The sequence below is a fragment of the Leptidea sinapis genome, chromosome 11 (assembly GCF_905404315.1).
Source record: "Leptidea sinapis chromosome 11, ilLepSina1.1, whole genome shotgun sequence".
In the NCBI taxonomy this organism is placed as follows: Eukaryota; Metazoa; Arthropoda; class Insecta; order Lepidoptera; family Pieridae; genus Leptidea; species Leptidea sinapis.
This window is the reverse complement of record NC_066275.1, coordinates 3975650-3995526: the sequence shown is the minus strand read 5'-3', so window position 1 is coordinate 3995526 and position 19877 is coordinate 3975650. Positions and strand designations below refer to the sequence as shown.

At 34.9% G+C, this 19877-nt stretch overlaps 1 protein-coding gene across 4 annotated transcripts in view; it reads right to left on the bottom strand.

The window, feature by feature from the left end:
* Positions 1–18275, bottom strand: part of LOC126966716 (eukaryotic translation initiation factor 5) — a 53044-nt gene extending 34769 nt beyond the window's left edge. Inside the window, exons 1-2 of one of the 4 annotated variants that reach the window (XM_050810931.1) lie at positions 18195–18275; positions 17518–17641 (exon numbers count right to left, since the gene is read on the bottom strand). The gene's annotated coding sequence lies outside the window, so the exon portion shown is untranslated. Of the gene's footprint in view, positions 1–17517; positions 17642–17721; positions 18108–18194 lie in introns of those variants that run through there. The other 3 variants (XM_050810927.1, XM_050810928.1, XM_050810930.1) reach the window with 3 other exon arrangements.
* Between the last annotated feature and the right edge of the window lie 1602 nt (positions 18276–19877).

Sequence of the window (19877 nt, the reverse complement as noted above, 5' to 3'; positions counted from 1 at the left end):
GCACTCGATAGTTTTACAAAGGCGAGTTTAACACAATAGGCCTCTCGAACAAAATTTATCAGTGAATGTCGGGCCTTCAAGCTCCATCTAGACAAGCTGCTTAATTATTCTGTCAGGAGCGGGGCCTGTTATCTAGTCGCTGTGACGTCAATAGGGTGGGAGATTGAGAGACTGTGACACACTGCTAGAAAGATCTAGTAATCAGTTTTTAGTTTAATGTACTATAGATAACAATTTTACATTGGCTAATACATTGTAAAATATATAGTAATAAAAATAGTTTAAGAAACTAAAAAAAACACGCTTTGGTTGAAAAATAATGGTTGTAATTTAAAATGAACACCAATCCCTGCCTTATCGATAGAAGAAAAATATATATAAATTAACAAAAATCTTATTTTGCAAATTGAAAATAGAATAATTTTATCATATTAATGTACTGTAATGGCTCCTCGATGTTTCAACGAAATCTGGCCGTTTAAAGTGGGTCAAAATCGCGCCATAATGAGTCGGATACAAACAAACATACATAAAGGTGAAGCTAATAAAAAACGGGTTAAAACAATATTGCTTGCTAAACGACCCTAGTGAGTAACCACTTAATAGTTAATATTTATAAAAAATTGCACGAGATAGAAAACATACTGGTGTTGGTATGATGTTCGTCTGATTAAATGACATATCTATAAGCTTCTTCTAATGCTGATAGCTGTTAGCGTGCATTGAACATAGAATTTCAGTTGGTCAGTTAGAAAAAACATAGATAGGTCAGTATTCTAGAAGGTGTCTGGATTTGGTATGCGTATTTCAATTACTGATGTTAATGATACGCCATATACGACGCAGTGCCGCTTTAGATTCCGTAGAAGCCCATAATTTGAGCGACATCTTAATGCACTCGTCATTTTGAGATATAACATCTCATTAGCCCAGTATAATTTTAGTGGGACCTAATAAAGTTCTTATAGTAAACAACATCGTACCAGATCCCGCAAATTAAAATATGTTACAATCTGAATACAATAAAATCACCTGAATACGAATATTCGCAGTTCATGGAGAGCACTTTGGACTCGATTGTGATTCCAGCGAAGGATTGAAAGCGGAAATACAAGCAGCCAACGGAAGGTGCACATTTTCGGCATCCGATGACAATGTTCAAAACAACGTCGTAAAGCAGTTGAGAGTGTCACGTTACGGAAATTCTTGACCAGACACTTGGCCATACAAAGAGCTACAAATGCGAAGACATAGCTGTCGCGTTCTTATGTCATGCGGTATATAGTCGGTGTCGCGGGAATGTCGCGGTGTCTCTCGCCGGCCGTTTGTCGTTTGTTTTGCAACAATCTCAGTGTTTACAACAACATGCCCACACAGGATACTACGTATTATAACAAAGTATGTTGATTGAAGCCAAGAAAGACGTATTGCATCGAGCAATAAATTTTAAAGTTAGCCGCGACAACTATATGTACTTCCATACTTTACTTAACCTAACAGTTCTTTTTATTTTAAAGCAAAAATCTGTTGAGTGTTATGTTACAAATAATAGGCAATGGATTAGTATATCATAATATGTAAAGCATTCTCAAATCATATATTTACAGTAAGTCTTAAGGGGTTGAGCATTTGGGTCCTGTTATTTTAACTTTGAACAAGATTGAAATAAAAAAGAAATACATATAGGGCAACGTTCAATAGCCCTTTTCTAATTTAATATTATTTAGAACCCATATAATATGTTGACAACCTTTAATCGACCCTGAATCTCAATTTTCAAAATTAACATTAATTCCCATATCCAACAATAGGAAAACTCTTATCTGTCTCATTTAAATATCAGTCCGTGTTCCGAGAGACGGTCTGATAAAAAAGAGATCACCAAATCTTTGCATAGATCGCAGATAATGAATTAAAATATAAATTTCAGATCGCCAATTTAGGACGACGCTTAAATACAGAATTGGCCGTGTCTAACTGCGCTCTGACCACTGTATTTTGATTCAAAACACGTGAACTAAGCTACCGTCTATCAGCATTTTTATGTGATACAATCGTAATAAAAATGGCGTGTTCACGTGAAGTCGCGTGAAGCGGCCGCAACAACGTTGATAGTGGCGGGCGGCGACCATGTAACGCACAATCACTCTGTTGATAACTGTGTGTTATATCAACATATATCGGAGATGTGCAGATATTTCATTTGCCTCTTTTAAACATGAGATCCCATAGATTCTCTTACATCATAAAATGGTCGTTAAGTCATCGGATGTTAAGTGATCACCGTTGCTCACACTCGTTTAGTTTAAACTATTTGTTGTTAAAGCGGCAAAAGAAATACATTTGCTGTCAAGTTTTACCTGTCTAGCTAATGCGGTTTATGAGAAACAGATCAACCACCATAAGTGGCCATCCGCACTACCCAGTCATCAACTGTTTTTTTTTGTATATATAAGAATGGGCAAACAGGCAAGAGGCTCACGGGATGGGGAGAGATGAGGCAACCGCCCATGAACATACGCAATAACAGATGTCAAAAAATGCATTGCCATTTGCCGGCCCTTAATGTGGGAGTATGATTTTTCTTGAAGGTCCTTAAGTCGTATCTGTTCGGGAAAACCGCAGCCGGTAATTGATCCCACAAAGTGGCTGTGCGAGGCAAGAAATTTATTGCAAAACGCGCGGTTATGGAATGCCAGACGTCAACGTGATTGTGATGCGTGTCGTATTTTGCACGTAATGTCCGGTGGTGGAATTCGGCCGCTGCAACCCGAAAAGCTCATCTGAGCACTCCCCGTGATAAATGCGGTAAAAGATGCAGAATGCAATTGATATAAATTGTCCATAACTGTGTCCATAGCACACACGAAAACGGTCTAAATTTTGCAAGTCAAAATACTGAGTCTGATATGTATATAAACGATTGTGATATGAAGAAACAGCAGCAAAAATAAGTAGACTAAGATAACATTGTCGGTAGTTTTGATATGATAATGAATGTAAAAAGACCTCTTGTTTATGTTCGGGCATTACGAACGCACATGAATAACACATGATTGTATAATGCAAATTTAAATATCAGGTAGCAAACGTCCAAAAATATTTCACTACGACAGTTTCAGATAAGATAACAGTAATCGTGTACGTAACGGTAACTGGTTACTTTGATCAAATATACGTACTATATACCTAGGCCTGTAAAACTAAGTATTGCACTATTTTTATACTGAATAGTGCACAAGATGTACTCTTCTAAACGCAAACCCGTGAGTGTGACTTGTTCGCGGATGAATGGGGATAATGTCAGAATGCCTGAAGTACTGTGAGCGAGATGAATGTCTGAATTAATAATTAATTGTCTTTATTTAATGTAATTGGTTTTGACAGTTTTAATTAAAGTAAAATAAATAAATACATACTTGGGATACAAAAAGGACTAGAAAAAAAGAGGTTAATTTTGTACACAAAAACTTCATAGTCGGTAACCTTCTTTTAAAAAATGGCTGGAGAAATCTCTAATAAAAAAAATACTTTTCGAACCATAAATTTTTATGTTTCGGATTTTTGGCTTCAAGTTTTTTCTTGATCGATGAATCTTGTTAAAAAAGATAAGCCAGACAGCGGCACATAAACTTTATTTATCATGCCTCGTTTAAGTAATTAAGTATATGCTAGGATAATGGCTTTTCTGGAACTAGGCATCTGTATGCATCGTACTGCAAGAATGGTGCGTGTGACGTTAGTAACGGTCCAGAAGGTGAAACAAAGGCACGAAAAGAATGGAAAACATCGGAGGAAGCCTTGTAATGGCAGACCAAGGTGTGCTCCGAGAAGATTATATTGTTTAAACTGTCTTTAGAAATCACCATCTCAATGCAGTTGTCGTAGTCCAGCAACAGCTGCTTCAGACCCATATGACTACATTAGTGACAGTACAGTGAGAAGGAGACTTGCTGAAGCCCCGAAGACCAGCAAGTGGCCCTAGAGCATCGAGCAAGCAAGAGTGTGATAGGTATGCCCATGAAAACATACAATGTGATGAAGAAGAATGGTCAAGAATCTTGTTCACAGATGAGTCTTGATTCTCACTTTACACTTCTGATGGAATGCGAAATGTCTACAGGCGACCTGAGAGTTGACCTGTGAGCGATACCTTCAAGCCTGCTTCTCAGAAGACTGCAGTACAATGGAGGTAGCGTTGGTTTTGCACTTGATTTTATGAAATAAGAACATGTGAAATACTGAAATATGTACTGTAGCTAAAGCCATGGCGCGCCAGTTACGACACACGGTTCAAAGTATTTAGAAGAAGAAATAATACTTAACTATTTAAAAGATGGCAATGAATTAGGATCTCTCGATATTCTCGCACACACGCGATGGCCATCATAACGCAACATCCGGCTTATTTCATCATGGACGTCAACTTCCGCTTGTTTCATATCGACAAAGGACCTATTATAATGTCATTCTTCGTTTTCATAATAATCTCTCCACTAGTATTGTTTTTCGAGGACCGATCTATTTAATTCAACTTCAAACAGACATCCAATTTAGGTTCAAAGTCATTCATTCAGTCAAAAGTCTATTGCAGTAAAGTAAACCGTAATTTTCTCAAAGTCAAAAACGTAACTCTCTTTTAAGATAATCAAAAAATACGAATTATGTAAAAATACATAATTCGTTTAAATCTATTAAAGTTTTATCCGGCTTCCCATTTAAAAATTATCACACGGGACATATTGTTAAAATAATGTGACAATTTTCGCAACCGTGCTTTATTGTATGAATGAAATGTGATGCTGGCCTTAAGTCCTTTAAATTTGAGCATGCCGCAGCAATATTATAATCCAAACAAATGTCAATTCACGGGCCTTAAAGAGTTCGCAGGATAAGCTGCGATTGTATCTAGCGCGGGTGAGCACGCATGCGTCGCTATCGATTGCGTCCCTGCACTGCAACGTCCCGAGCGGTATCCACGTATGTAGGTTCGGCTTGCCGTGAATATTCTAGAATCCTGGTAGAAGTATTAAATCTAGATATTCTTATATTCCTTGAGGTTCATGTGTCACGCGGGGGTCACAGAAGATCAGCGTTGCAACACAGTTGTGTTGAAACACATGCTGAGTGGCTACTTTTTTTAACACCACACGTTTTTATATTTGTATATTTTTATGTTGCTTCATTTTATTATTTGTGTGTGTGTTGATATAGATGTTTTTTCTTTCTTTATTTATTTCCTTTACCAATTTCTAATAGACTTAAGATTGTAAAGAACTCTGTTCTGACTCTACAATCATCGAAAGAATCGCCAAGTCAGCGTTTTCAGGGATAAAAGATTGAAAAGTTTAAAAACACGAATTTTATTTTAAATTAACAAAAGATTATGATGAAGAGATTAACAGCCAGTTTGGGATTATTTTAATACCTTAAAGACCGATGTGTACTTAAACTACGTTAAATAGTGTATACCAACCAACGAGGAGGAATTTCAATTTTATACGTAAGAAACATCAAACCGACCGGTAGCCAATTAAAATCATATTAACATTTCAAGTCAATTTCGATTCATGAAATAAACAAAACGAGGCAATGTTGACTACGGAACTTGTATTGACAATCGCGTTCATTTCCAATCAATGTGGCAATAATCATTACAATCTATTCGACCGATTTAATAACAGACGGAGCTAAAACTAATACGATGAAAGTCATTGAACCGAACGTGATTGCAAATTACGGTAAGTCATAATGTCCAATCGAGAGCAGACGAATTTCCAACCATCGAGCTATGTAATTAAATCATAAATGTAAATTATATAATTTATACGTCTAGATAGTCTCTTTCTGTTAGAGAACCAATAATAATAAAAATAAGTTTAAAAAACTAAAAAACACGCTTTGGTTGAAAAGATAATGGTGGCAATTTAAAATTAACATCAATTTCTGCCTTGTCGACGATAGAAGAAAAAATTATATTAACAAAAAACTTATTTTGCAAATTGAAAAATGGAATAATTTAATCAAATTAATGTATTGTCATCGCTTCTAGATAAATCTACGAAGTTTGAACAAAATCTGGTCGTTTACAGTGGGTCAAAATCGCGCCAAATGAGTTGGTTACAAACAAACATATATAAAGGTGAAGCTAATAAAAAGCTTGTAAAAACAGGCCAGCAATATTAATTTAGTGTGCGTGACAAGCTACGTCTTACACTCGCGATTTGTATGATGACACCATATTGTGTGTGTGCGTGAATTGCACAAAATAGAGGTTAACACAACTTCGAAGTTTTTACAGCTGTCATAGTCTATAGTAATACTATTTATTACCTTTAAATAAATGATAAAAGGTTATAAATGGTAATACTAAATAGTAGCGCATGATAAGATCCTGCGTCGTCAATATGTAGGGTCTACGAATCTGCCTAAGTTGTTACATTTTAAATTTAAACGCAAGCATAAGGCTGGAAGCATAGACTTACAATATAATAGCGTATAGAAAAATAAAGTGTGCGAGAGAGAAGAACGAAGATACGGCAAGATAGATAAGGCAAGCGAATATAAGATACATAATAGCTTTAAGGGTAGGTAAATGTATACACTTTTATAATAAAGTCCCAGCCACTGATCAGGCATTCATCTATAAAGAAATTTAAATGTTTTATAAAAAAAAATGGCTCAGTCGTAAATCCTATAACTCCACAGCTGAATCGGACAGCCTGGGACTAGATTATGATTATTTTATAGTGATAGAAATGACTACAATTTGTATATGTTTATTGAAAAGAGCTCAAAATAGAATGCTGGGAGTTTCTTGCGCCGTTTCTCTCTCAGAGCGCCATTTGTTTCCGAAGCGGTAGTAGTAGCTAGTATATTAGAAATGACATCAAAAAGAATTCTAAAGGAATCAATTTTGAGAAAATTCAGTCGTCCTAGGCACCGCTTAATCACCTTATTACCGCAGTGCGTACTAGGACTGCGACGTCGGTCGCCTATGCCTGTATCTATCGTGATATGTAGCCTATAATATATTTTCCCGAACTTTTATTGATATTATTGCAAAATTTTAATTAAACAGTAGGTAGTTTTTAGATATTTTCCCGGACATACATACAAACTGACATACGGACAAAAAGACAACAATTCAATAAAGTAAGTATCGCTATATACTACACTGTCTCGACGACTAGTCTTGTAAATGCAAGAGTTGACTCAAACACTTTCTATAATGTTATGACATGGAGCCATATACAGCACAGCATATTTAAAATAAAATACAAATCATAATATTTTTCACTTAATCATGTTGAAGCATGAGAAAACCAAGCTCGTACAACTGATTTCGTGTGAGACGCCTGGATACAAGTACCGCTTCGCAATGAAACAAATCGGTACGTATGCGACAGTTGCAAGCGATGGACTAATTTCGATAAGTTTGATTAGTTATAAGTTGACAACTTGAGTTAGATCAATTTACCAAAACTTGTAACAAAGTAATCGTTTAATTTATAACAATATATAGCGTGCAAACAGAAGTAACAATTATAATTAACCTAATGAATATCAATAAAAGCCCTCGCGATACTGTTGCTTCTATATTTTTATGTATTAAAAACAAAACCGAACCCGAAGCCCGTGAACGCTGGAGTGCCCCAAGGCTGTGTGCTATCTCCCACGCTGTTTCTTCTGCATATCAATGATATGTTGGACACCTCCAACATAAATTGCTATGCAGACGACAGCACTGGTGATGCCGTATACACGGGCCATGCAGGTTTCTCGGGAAATCGTTGACCAGTGCCGGGAGAAACTTGTGTCTTCTATCGAGTCCTCTCTTGGGAAGATCACGGAATGGGGTAAATGGAACCTTGTCCAATTTAACCCCCAGAAGACTTAAGTTTGCGCGTTTACCACAAAAAAAACCCCATTTGCCGTATCACCGCTCTTCGACAACACTTCCCTTAAAGCCTCGCCTAGTATCGGAATACTGGGTCTCGAAATCTCGACCGATTGCCAATTCCGTGGCCATCTGAAGGGCAAAGCTAAATTGGCTTCGCCGGCCCACATTCTAACGCTCTACAAAGCGCAGGTCCAGCCACACATGGAGTATTGAAGTCATCTCTGGTCTGGCGCACCCCAGTATCAGCTCGACCCATTTGACCGCGTGCAACGTAGAGCAGCTCGAATTGTCGGAGACCAAGTGCTCTGTGAACGGCTGGATCACATGGCGTTGCGTAGAGATGTCGCTTCGTTGTCATCATTCGCTACCGCATTTATCACGGGGAGTGTTCCGAAGAGCTGTTAAACCTGATTCTTGCCGCCGAATTCTACCTTCGCACGACAGACCACTTCTGGATGTTTAGGACCTTCCTCTACAGTGCGCTACCGTACGTACTCCTTCCTTGATTGTGAGCGGCGGTGATCACTTAACACCAGGTGACCCGTGCGCTCGTTTGTCCTCTTATTCCATAAAAAAAAAGTTATTGAACTCCTAAGTAGTGAAGAAGTCAGGATCTTCGCTTATATCCCAAGAGTCAGACTAAATGACAGTTGAAAACAACGATGGAAAAGTAAAAACACTGAATTTTTATAACATGACATTGACTTGGTCTATTGCAAAAAAATTAGAACACATTTCCAAGCGTAGTAGTGTACCAATCAAGTCTTTATTCAATCAAAGACTGTTTCAAACAGTAATATATGTAGACAGTAGGTTTTCCAATTCTAGGAAATATAATTTATAATGCATTACATATAATGCGCATGACTATCATGCAATAATGCTTAATCATCAATACGTTAGATATAGACAAGACATTTGACCTGCACAGAATCACGGATCAACATTTATCGATAGAGCGTTATAGGTTAGCAATTCATCTGCTGGACAAAGGCCACCCCCATAGATTTCCACGACGATGGGTCCTGCGCTACCCTCATCCATTGTATTCCAGCGATCTTGAACAGTTCGTCGGTCCATCTTGTGGGGACCAACCAACTGTCTGTGTACCGGAGTACGTGGTCGCCATTCGAGAACTTTACTACCCCAACGGCCATCTGTCCGTCAAACTATGTGCCCTGCCCACTGCCACTTCAGTTTCGCAATCATTTGGGCTATGTCGGTAACTTTGGTTCTCCTACGAATCTCCTCATTTCTGATTCGATCTCGCAGGGAAATTCCGAGCATAGCCTTCTCCATTGTCCTCTGAGCGACCATGAGCTTTCTCATAAGGCCCATAGTTAGCGACCACGTCTGCCCACGGTTAGTAATTACGTTAGGATTTAGATTTTAAATATAATTAAATATTAAAGTCTCTCACATTATTTTGAAACGGCTTCAAAAAAGTTCTGTATTCAACCCGTATGTTTTGAAATGATGGATGTCCGCGATTTTTCGAAAAACGAATGACCCGATTTGCATGTGAAAAATGCCTAGGTTTCAGCAAATACGCACAAGTATTTTAAAAATAACTAAAATAACAGGATTATCAGATACCATTGATTGACCAAATAGAAAATAAATGATAGTAAGACTACGAAAAAACTTCACCGCGCGTGCCCACTGCCGGTTCCTGTTCTCGCCCCGTGCTAATAACGCCCTCGCTACCCGTAAGATTCATACATTTATACACTATTAAAAATAAACTGCACGTAGTATTTTTTTCTGTTAGTAGAAAAGTCCATAATTTAAGGCAAAAGTTTCATATGAAACAAATTTGTTAGTATTTATTTATGACTATTCTACATTGACTGGTCTTTTATTGGTTAAAATCTAGTGTTGTATCCTAATATAACTAATATAATAATGTTACGATTTTCTATTAATTTTATCACTACATAATAGTATAAAACAAAGTACTCCGTCTGTCTGTTCGCGATAAACTCAAAAACTACTGCACTGCGATTGTCGAGCTGTTTTCACCAATGAATAGCGTGATTCTCTAGAAATGTTTTAAGATATATAATTTGTTTAGGTTATGTATAAATTTTGTATACATTAACGATATTTGTTGGAGGTGTCGGAAAAAAAAGCCTTCGGGAACTTTCAACGAAAACGCAGTCTAAACCAATTGAGTTATTTAATAAAGCAATGTAAGGTGGAATTGTGTATCTTACATAGTTCTACAGAAAAGTCTACGATGGCATATGTCTATCTCTTAAGGATAAACATACTACATCCATTTTAATACTTTAAAAATTTGCAATAACATATAAAGCGGTAATGTAAAAGCAGTTTACATGAATAGAATATTAATCCTTATCAGTTTATTACTACATATTATAATATAATTAATTTCCGATGGCTTTAGACTACCTACATTATTCACGAATATTTAGGAATATTTTTTTTCTATTGATATAACAGCGTCCGTCGGGTCACCTAGTTAATCATATAATCAACAGCAAATGAAGCAATTGCATACAGAATGTATCATTTCAACTGTGAGGTTTATGTTCGTAGGTAGGTAAAGAGATTTTAGGATACTTATAGACTTTAAGCTACAATGGGGCGCTCACATAAAAAACTTATCTAATAGAATAAGCTCTGCGGTATTTGCGATAAAAAAAAATTTGATAGCTAACAGATGTTGAAACGGCTAGACTTGTATATTTCAGCTACTTTCATAGTGTCCTGTTCTACGGAATTATATTGTGGGGTAGGGTTGCAGATATTGACAACACATTTGTGCTGCAGAAAAGGGCAATTCGAGCAGTCTATAAAATGCGTTCAAAGGATTCGTTGAGAGAAAAGCTCAGTGAAATTAATATAAGTACACTGCCAGTACATATACGAGAATCTCCTGTACGCTAATAAACATAGTAGGCAATTTAAAAAGAATAGTACATAATGTCAATACTCGAAACAAACAAACTCGCAATTCCTTCTACTAGGCTCCGTAATTTTGCTTAATCTTTAAAAGTGGATTGTGTTATATTTTACACCCAGATTTTACAATAACCTCCCAAATTATATTAAAATATTACCAATGATAAAATTTTAATGTATATATAATGTGAAAGATGTGTGAGGTATAAATGTGCCTATTATAATGTGAAAGATTATTTGAAATATAAAGATAGTTTCTAAACTTATTGTTCATGAATATTGTTCTACTCATTTGAATGTTATATTAACTTTTGTACTTCATCTTGACTTGCACTAAATAACTTATAAAGTTTTACAGTGAATAAAGATTTTTTTGAATATGAGAGTATAATAAAAAAAATACCGACTTTAAAATGTAGGTTTACATATATAAGGTAACTATGATGAATAGAGACCGAATTATATGCAAATGCATATTGCTTATGCTTTTGCATATTTAGTACCTACCTACCTTTTCAGCGGTAGTCGCATATTTTAGAAAAAAAAAATATCCATTTTTACGCTCGATCTCGCTCATCGTTCGATGCTTTTCATAGTAAGCCCGAACATGGCACCCAAATTTAAATTCCGCCTAGTAACCTCAGTCGACGTTGAACGCTCCTTTTCCGCTTACAAAAATTTACTAAGCGATCGTAGACACGATTTGTCTACAGAACATTTAGAACAGTACTTAGAAGTACATATTTTTAAAGGTATATCTTAAATTTCATTGTTACCTAGTAGGTATATCTTGTAATAGTTTTTTTCACAAATACGATTGTCAGTACAAGTCTTTATAAAATAAAATAAAAATATGCCTTTTTATTTTTTCCTGTTTAATTTTTAATAAGTATGAATATTTTGGCCCTTGTTATGGATTTTCGTGCATATTTTAGCTATGTTACTTGCATATTTTCATGCATTTTTTGATGCTCTAAGTCTCTAATGATGAATAGTAAAAAAATAAATATTCTACATAAAACTATTTTAAGATAGTGGTTGGAAAAAAATCTGAGTAATTCTGCATTTTTATCACATTAAATACTTTAATTAGTGATTGTCGTACAGTTTTTACTTTTTGTATTAGAATACATTGGTATTTTGAAACATTAATACAACCCAATTAAAACTGAGGAGACAATACCTGGGCCGCTCGTGCGGAACATATCACATTCTCATGACGAACAAGTACGTCATCCTATTATAGTCGTTTAAAGGTCATTTGACATTGGATAAGTGTCCCAGCAAATTAACATGTTATTTATGCAGGAAATTCCACGAGTTGATCTAGTACTTGTAAGACACTACAGATGTTGTTTGGCAAAAAATTCAATTTTTTCCAATCAAATCTGTTAGCGATTTCGGGGCAGGAATTTAATAAATAAAACTCCTTTGTAAGCGCAGCCCAATACAATCTCCATTTATTCGTATACATTCTTGGGACTTCGAATTATCGAATTTTCGCTTTAAGAAAGATAATAGGCTTTTAAGCCTCGTTAATTGTTTTCATAATGCCCATTTAGACTTTTTTTAAACTAACAATAAATAACCTCTAAAGAATAATAGGTAAATCACAATACTTGATTACGGTACCTAAATAAGACATTTTAATGGAGATTTTTCCCCTGATGGATTGTGGGCGCCGCTATCCGTAATCAATTGCAACAGAAGAGAGGTAAGAGAGGCAGCTTATATATATCTATTACGACAGTATAGTCAACGGTATAAACTATACAATATTTTACTATACTAACGAAAAAACCAACCGGCAACCATATTCATCCATACGTAAAATAATATTTCATAATATAATTTGGAATCATCCAAGTCTATTTTGCAAGCGTTTGTAAATTAGCAAAAGATTTTAATAAATCATGATTGAGAAAAATGGGCATCGATCAATCATAGCGGCAGGGATCGGGGGGAGGGGAGGGGTAATGAGGTTTGTGGGGTAGACGAGAAAGGAGAGGACACTGACCCGGCCGGCGGTCGCGGTGACATAACACTCTCGGCGGACCTCGTGCCTCGCTGCAACACTTGCGGCTGTGCTGGACAAAACTAATGTTGGAGGACCTCGGGACAATTGACGCTGTTTTTAAGTGTCATGGGTGTATATTTCATAATTTTGAATCAATTTGTAGAGCATTTGTGTTCTTTGTAACAATAAAATTCTCCAATTAAGCCAAATTGTTTGCGGATTCGATAGATATAGCCTTATAGGTTGTTAGATGGTTTAAGAAAATACTATCCACAGCCCAGTGTACTATGATTCAATTTGATTTTTATTTTATGAAAATAAGGGACGAGACGAGCAGGACGTACAGTTGATGGTAATTGATACGCCTTGCCCATTACTATGCAATGCCGCTCAGGATTCTTGAAAAACCCAAAAATTCTGAGCGACACTACAATTGCGCTCGTCACCTTGAGACATAAGATGTTAAGTCTCATTTGCCCAGTAATTTCACTAGCTACGGCGCCCTTGAGACCGAAACACAATAACGTTTTCACATTAGTGCTTCACGGCAGAAATAGGCGCCGTTGTGGTACTCATAATCTAGCCGGCATTCTGTGCAAAGGAGCCTCCCTCTGGTAAAATATGTGACCGAAGGTACAGTTTAACAATCGGCCTGAGAAGGAATGCTTACTCTTTTGAGTGGATGTTCTACAGCTTATGTTCTTGAAGGATGCTATGCAATTGGTTGGAACTGGTAGTCTCAGGTTTTGTTAAGTGAAGATTTATCGCTGCTGTGATCGAGCTGACGGAATCCGTATTAATCGTGTAACGTGTTACACTCGCGTGTAAGTTGCCGATGGTAACTGGTATATATTTAGATTTACTTTCGCCGCTCGTCTAGTTTCGACTATCTCGCGACGTCAATGATTGATTAGTCGGGCTACCAGTCTTTATCAACACTGACGCCGTGAACTCACTTTCGTATCCACAAATACTACTTTTAACCCGTCAGAAAATTTAACGATGTGGTTTATTATGGAACATACACAAAGAAACTGATCATCTCGTATCAATAAATCGTTGCCGACATTTTTGATAGATGAACGTGATCGACTAATGAAAATCCGTGCTAGAAAGTAAATCCATATAATTTTCATAGGACTATGAAGCACGTCGACCAAAGTTTTTGGTATTTTGCAACATGTAACAAAGAAAAAAAAAACACGTATTTTAAATTATCAGTACATACATAATTATAGTTTATTAGTTGCAAAACACGATAAAAACAATTATGTCAGCGATTTGTAATAAATGCTTAATTGTCGACGACAGTACCTACGCGTTTCATATTATGACATTATCTGTAAGAGCCGTAATATAATTTTAAGAATTCGCATATTCGAGAAGTGGTGCAGAGAAGTGTTACTATATATTGTGATTTAAAGCAATCAATACCACTGATTGTTTGATTTTTTCAAGCAAACATTAAACTACACTAATGTCGAATATTAGTTGCCTGCGAGGCAATCTCAAATATTCTTTATTACAAATAAGATTAATTACAGGCTTATTAGCTAGTATGTGTAATCTAGTTAATATAATAATATTTTAAAAATACATATCTTTTAAAAGTGCCAAGACTCATTTAAAATTAATAAGAGGAAATTATTGTAATAAAGTTACATAAAGGACATTTAAAGTAACAAACAAAGTCAAGTAGATTTACATTATGAAAGCTTTAGTGGCAGCAATTCATTTAATAATATAATAATAATAAAATATTTTATTTGCAGCCAAAAAACACACAAAAAATAAAACAATTCTTAAATTAAATTAAATTTGAAATTAAACAATAAAACACTCCATACTTATTAAAAGACTAGGAACGTTATATGAACGCATTTATAAACAAAATTGTAATTATTAGGATTAGTGCGGATTGCGCGGCAATAAAATGCGTCATATGAGGGCTATAGTATATCGGACTCACGGGTCTATCGAGTAGTACAATAAAGGACCATTGTACATTTTATTTAATATGAGAGTAAACTAGAATGCCATGTTGAAGGAAGTTCGAATGTACGCAGAGTAAAATCTTTGAGAGGCGCACTGTTGAAAAATGAGACACACATTCAGATGATGACGGTATTTTGATAGGTAGCGTTTAGTGTAATTTTTGATTGAGTTGGCAGGAATCAGATAAAGCAGCTCTTCTGCACATTGCCTGTGGTAGGAATGGTATAACACACACAATAACTGTGTTGTCCAACATCATAACTATTTGGTTTCAAAATTATATCTCAGGTATTGCAAATTTCCTACATTCATTCTGGTTGTAAGCAATAAAAGTAAGTCACACACTCCTCTATCTACCATGTACTATGTAAATAACTCTAGTGAATCAGGAACTACTATAAGTGATATGTTCTCCAAATATTTACACTCGATTGAGCTAAGAAGTGCACCAGAAGCCCACAATATATGTAATAGAATATCTTGTGAACAATTTTGACACTCACTCTCCGCCAAACGAGTTGAATAAGCTACAGCTCAGTCAAGATGTAAACAAATCTGCTGTGTCAGCTTTTTTCCAACAATTCCATAGCGAGGACATAATGCCAACCATTTGAAAAACTTTGTGTAAACACCATTCATAAAAAGGAACCCAAAAATAAGGCTTTTAAAAGAACACACAAAATATTTATTAATGTGATAGAGGAAGAATCTGTATGGATGTATCTGGAAGAGATATGAATGAGTCACCTGATAGAAAGTGATCACTGCCTTCACTACTCGTAAGTGGACGTACTATTTTGACATTACTATTTACATAGAGTACCTATTTAAAACAGGAGATTACCTATTAAATCTATTTATATTATTTTATAACTCTATAGCCTAGAAATATCAACTCTGTAAGTGTATCAAATCTGTATGTCAACTTGAGAGCATGTACTTCATGAAAATTGATGTTAAATCATGAATATGGTAGTTTAATTACGTACCTAGTCTGCAAGTGTCTGTTACTTCGTCAGCCTAAATTCGTATTAGTACCACTTTGTTAAATTTAAAAAAAAATCAGAAATAAATAAAAAAGTACCCTATTTTCTTTCCTTCCTTTTGTGAAAATCACTTGGCACAACTTAGATTTTTGGGGTCTGACTGGCACTGCAAATAATGTTTCACTTTCCATCAGGTCTCTTCATTTCTTAGCATGAAAAAAAGGGCATTGTGTTCAGGAGACAGTACTCAAGAAGTTCTTTCGATTACTTCCCATCATTACTGTAGAAGACACACCTTCATATGGTGTGCCAACAAGAAATACTAACTGACAGAACACTAGCCGTTAAAAATAGGATACCAAACTTTGATCAACAACTTGACTAATTCGAAGCTTATCACAGCTAGACTAAAAAGAAAGCAATAGCAAGAAATATCAACAGCAGCTCAACACAAATACAATCATTTTTAATTGTTTTTACTGATAAGAGTTAATTAGAATGTATGTTCAATACATTTATACAGCAATCATGGTTTTAATATTAATGTGGAGATTTTTTAAGGAATAAGAATATAAGCAAGTAAGTAATAAGGAATATAGGTCGACTGATGGTGATCACTGACACTCATATTATCTAGAACACTTAAAATGGGTGTTTTATGTTGTAGTGTAACATGGTTCAAGGAGTCTATTCAGTTTGATTGTTCATGGAAGAACCTTGAAAATTACACTGTGGCGTTTCTCCACACATCTAGTTTCGTAAGGGTGATATTAAAGTTTGTGGTGTGGAGCAGTGGTGGAATGTGAACTTTTGAAACACTCCCAGTTTTTCACTGGGGGTGTTAAGTTGAAAACACACAATATAGCTATATCGCTAGTGGTAGGGATTCAACAAGAAATATAAATATTCATTTTTATGTATTTTATTGTGCAAAAAGTACATTTATCCAAATGTCATGAGTAATGTTGAGTGTAAATTCCTCTAAGATTTGTCTTTAATCAATTTGACATGTGTTACATGAGGCATCCTCAGATGTTGACTCGCCAAATACTGGCACAAGACTGCTAGTCTCGAATTATGGATTAATGGTAGATTTAAAGCCTAATTCAATAAAAAAAATATAAAAGTACATTTGGAAAATGTCAAAGTGTCCCAGAACATGTTAAAATTATTGCTCAACTATCTTTCATACAAATAAAAATAATAATTATAGTGAATCAAGACTATTGCCATTATAATAGAACTGTTATGTTTAAAACATTAGTGTACAATTTTCCTAGCTGAGAGTTGCCTACAGCAGTCAGTCACATAAGTGTTTTCATACAGTCACTATTTATCCATTCTTATGAAGAAGATACATTAAATACACAAAACTAAAATACCTGATGGGATATAATCAGTAAGTTTCATTATAAATTCTTATAAGTATTTAAGCACCAATTACTTTTTAATGGCTGAGTAATATTTTATCATCCTATTGGAAGTAAACATTCTGAGAATCATTATGTGCTTATAATTGAAATTAAATAAGCTTAATGATCAAATATCTTGTAATTTCAAATAAACAATACTTAAATATTGTGATACGTATTGATATACTACGCGCGACCAAAGCAAAGATGGTAAGTTAACCTGTAAGAAATCTAAATGATGGTATATAATTAAAGATATATTTTCTATCAACATACCTGTATATCTTGCTAAAGTCATATAAAAGGGTAGCGCCCCACTGGACGAGAGCTCACTGATGGGATAAATTGTCGATCCTTCGGTGTTTCTCGCACCAGAAAAACACAAGTCGGATTCACCAACCTGCCACAAACCAATAAATAATTCACAAAGCAGACTCGCACTTTTAAAACTATTTAAAAACGAATATTTCATACTATTACATCTAATTTTAAGAGCCGCACCAGCTGGCAAAAACGTGGTGCTCACCTCCTATAAACTATCTATATCAAGTAAATATGGAAAACAGATATTCGATATTCTCTATGTACGGACCTTCCCCCGCGTTGAAGCGACTGTTCAGTCCTGATTCCACGATATAATAAAGGAATGGATGCACACTACTCTTCTAAGCCGTTGTAAAGAATAAAAACCTAATAATCTTCAATTTAACAACGCGCACACGAATCCGTGGCTAAAAATGACGACAGAAAATTAATGAAATTGTACACTTTCATATGTTTCTCGAACATTGCTGCATTCACACCGGAAGTGTCACTCCTAAATCAGATCAACAAACTGATTTGAAGATTTTTTATTCATAATATAATTACTGATAGATAACAAAAAATTTGTAGTCATTTTGTAAGCAGAACGAAAATTAAAACACCTCAAAAAAGGATACCTAAGGACTTACAAGACAAAAATATTTTGTGTAAAATTTTGTGTGACAGGAATTAAAATACAAATTAGAGACCACAAACTTTATAGAATAATTATTTTATAGACAGAAATAGAATATAGAATGCAAAGAGTAAATATAGTAGGTATTTGCAAGAATTTAAAGATCTTAACATTATTTTTGCTGAGTTATACAATATGAGCAAGTTTTTAATGTTTCTAGTAATTTTGAAAAGCTTTTTTTTACACGAGATGAATAAGTTGGGATACGTACCTACTAAGTACTATATATTGTAAAGATCTCATCAGGAGAATTACTTTAAATAAAATTGTGACATTACTTTAAAAAAAATGTTTTATTATAAAAACACTGTACAAGTGCAAATTTCTCTATGAAGAAAGTGATTCACTCGATAGTATGAAACGTGCAGTCGATAAAAATTAACATAAAAAATAGAAGAGGGCTAAAATCTTGTAAAAAAAGGGGAGATAGCTTAAATTTTAAATGTTGGATCTTTAACTCTGGTAGGTAATAGAAATATGAAAGGTAAAAATTTTTTTTAAATATAGGTAACATAATATACTTTGTCCATAATATACTATACTTGTTTGACATGTTATACTGATGTCATAAGATAGATATTATCATTGTAAAGATTATATGTACATCAACTGGCAACATCAACAGATCATCTGTCCGACCGCTATTTAGACTGTCTGTCACTTGCAATTAATACGTTAAGTAACAAAAAAATAATTTGGTAAAAACTTATCTTTCAGACTTAGACATCTTTTGCAAGGTTTCTTTTTGGCATAGATACTGTAAGCGGAGATCAACATAATATCTTTGTATGACAGCCCTTGTCAAATTATAAATGTTGCTAAATTGGACTTTTGACTGTGCATCAATTTGACTTTTTTCTGTGCATCAATTTGACTAAATATATCGACATTCGAAAGAGGTTTCAATATTTTTAATGTTTTATCGTTATTATACATAATTTTTAATTGCATAAATCCTCTATTAGTGAAATATAAAGCAGGCCCGAGGTATTAATTCGAGCAAATGTCACTTGACTTATTTGGTTTGTAAAATTCTTCACATCTCTCTTTTACTACGATCTGGCGCCAATCTTCTTTCGATATCACGTGTGTACGGGAAAGCTGAAAAAGATTAGCTTTTACAGATTTGCGGTGTAAAACAAGTATCAAATGGTACGTCTGTTATACCGTGTAAATTTCACTAGATTGTAATTGTTCGCATTCTTGTAAGCCATTTACATTCGCCGGTAATGACTTTTTGAACACAAAATATAATATTGTTAATCATTGTTCTCTGGGCCGTAAAAAACAGCGACTATGTAGTTTTAATTTCTGAGTGTTTCAGAAAGGGATGTGAATAGTTGTCAGCAATTGTACCATATTTAATGAAAACTATTCGTTTTACTCAATAATTTACGCTTTTTGCAAACCAATTTAACATAACTAAAATAAAGTTACCGGTAAAAACTGATATATTTTTTTGCGTCGTTAACGTATTATTTGAGCACTTTTTATACCAGACACAGACTTGGTGATTGACACACAGTTGAGATACGACTAAGGAGAAAAGTGTGCTTACATTGTCTTTATGCACACTTTTGCCGTTCCGCTATCAGACTGCAAATGATATGTCCATATGTATATAGAACGTCATTGC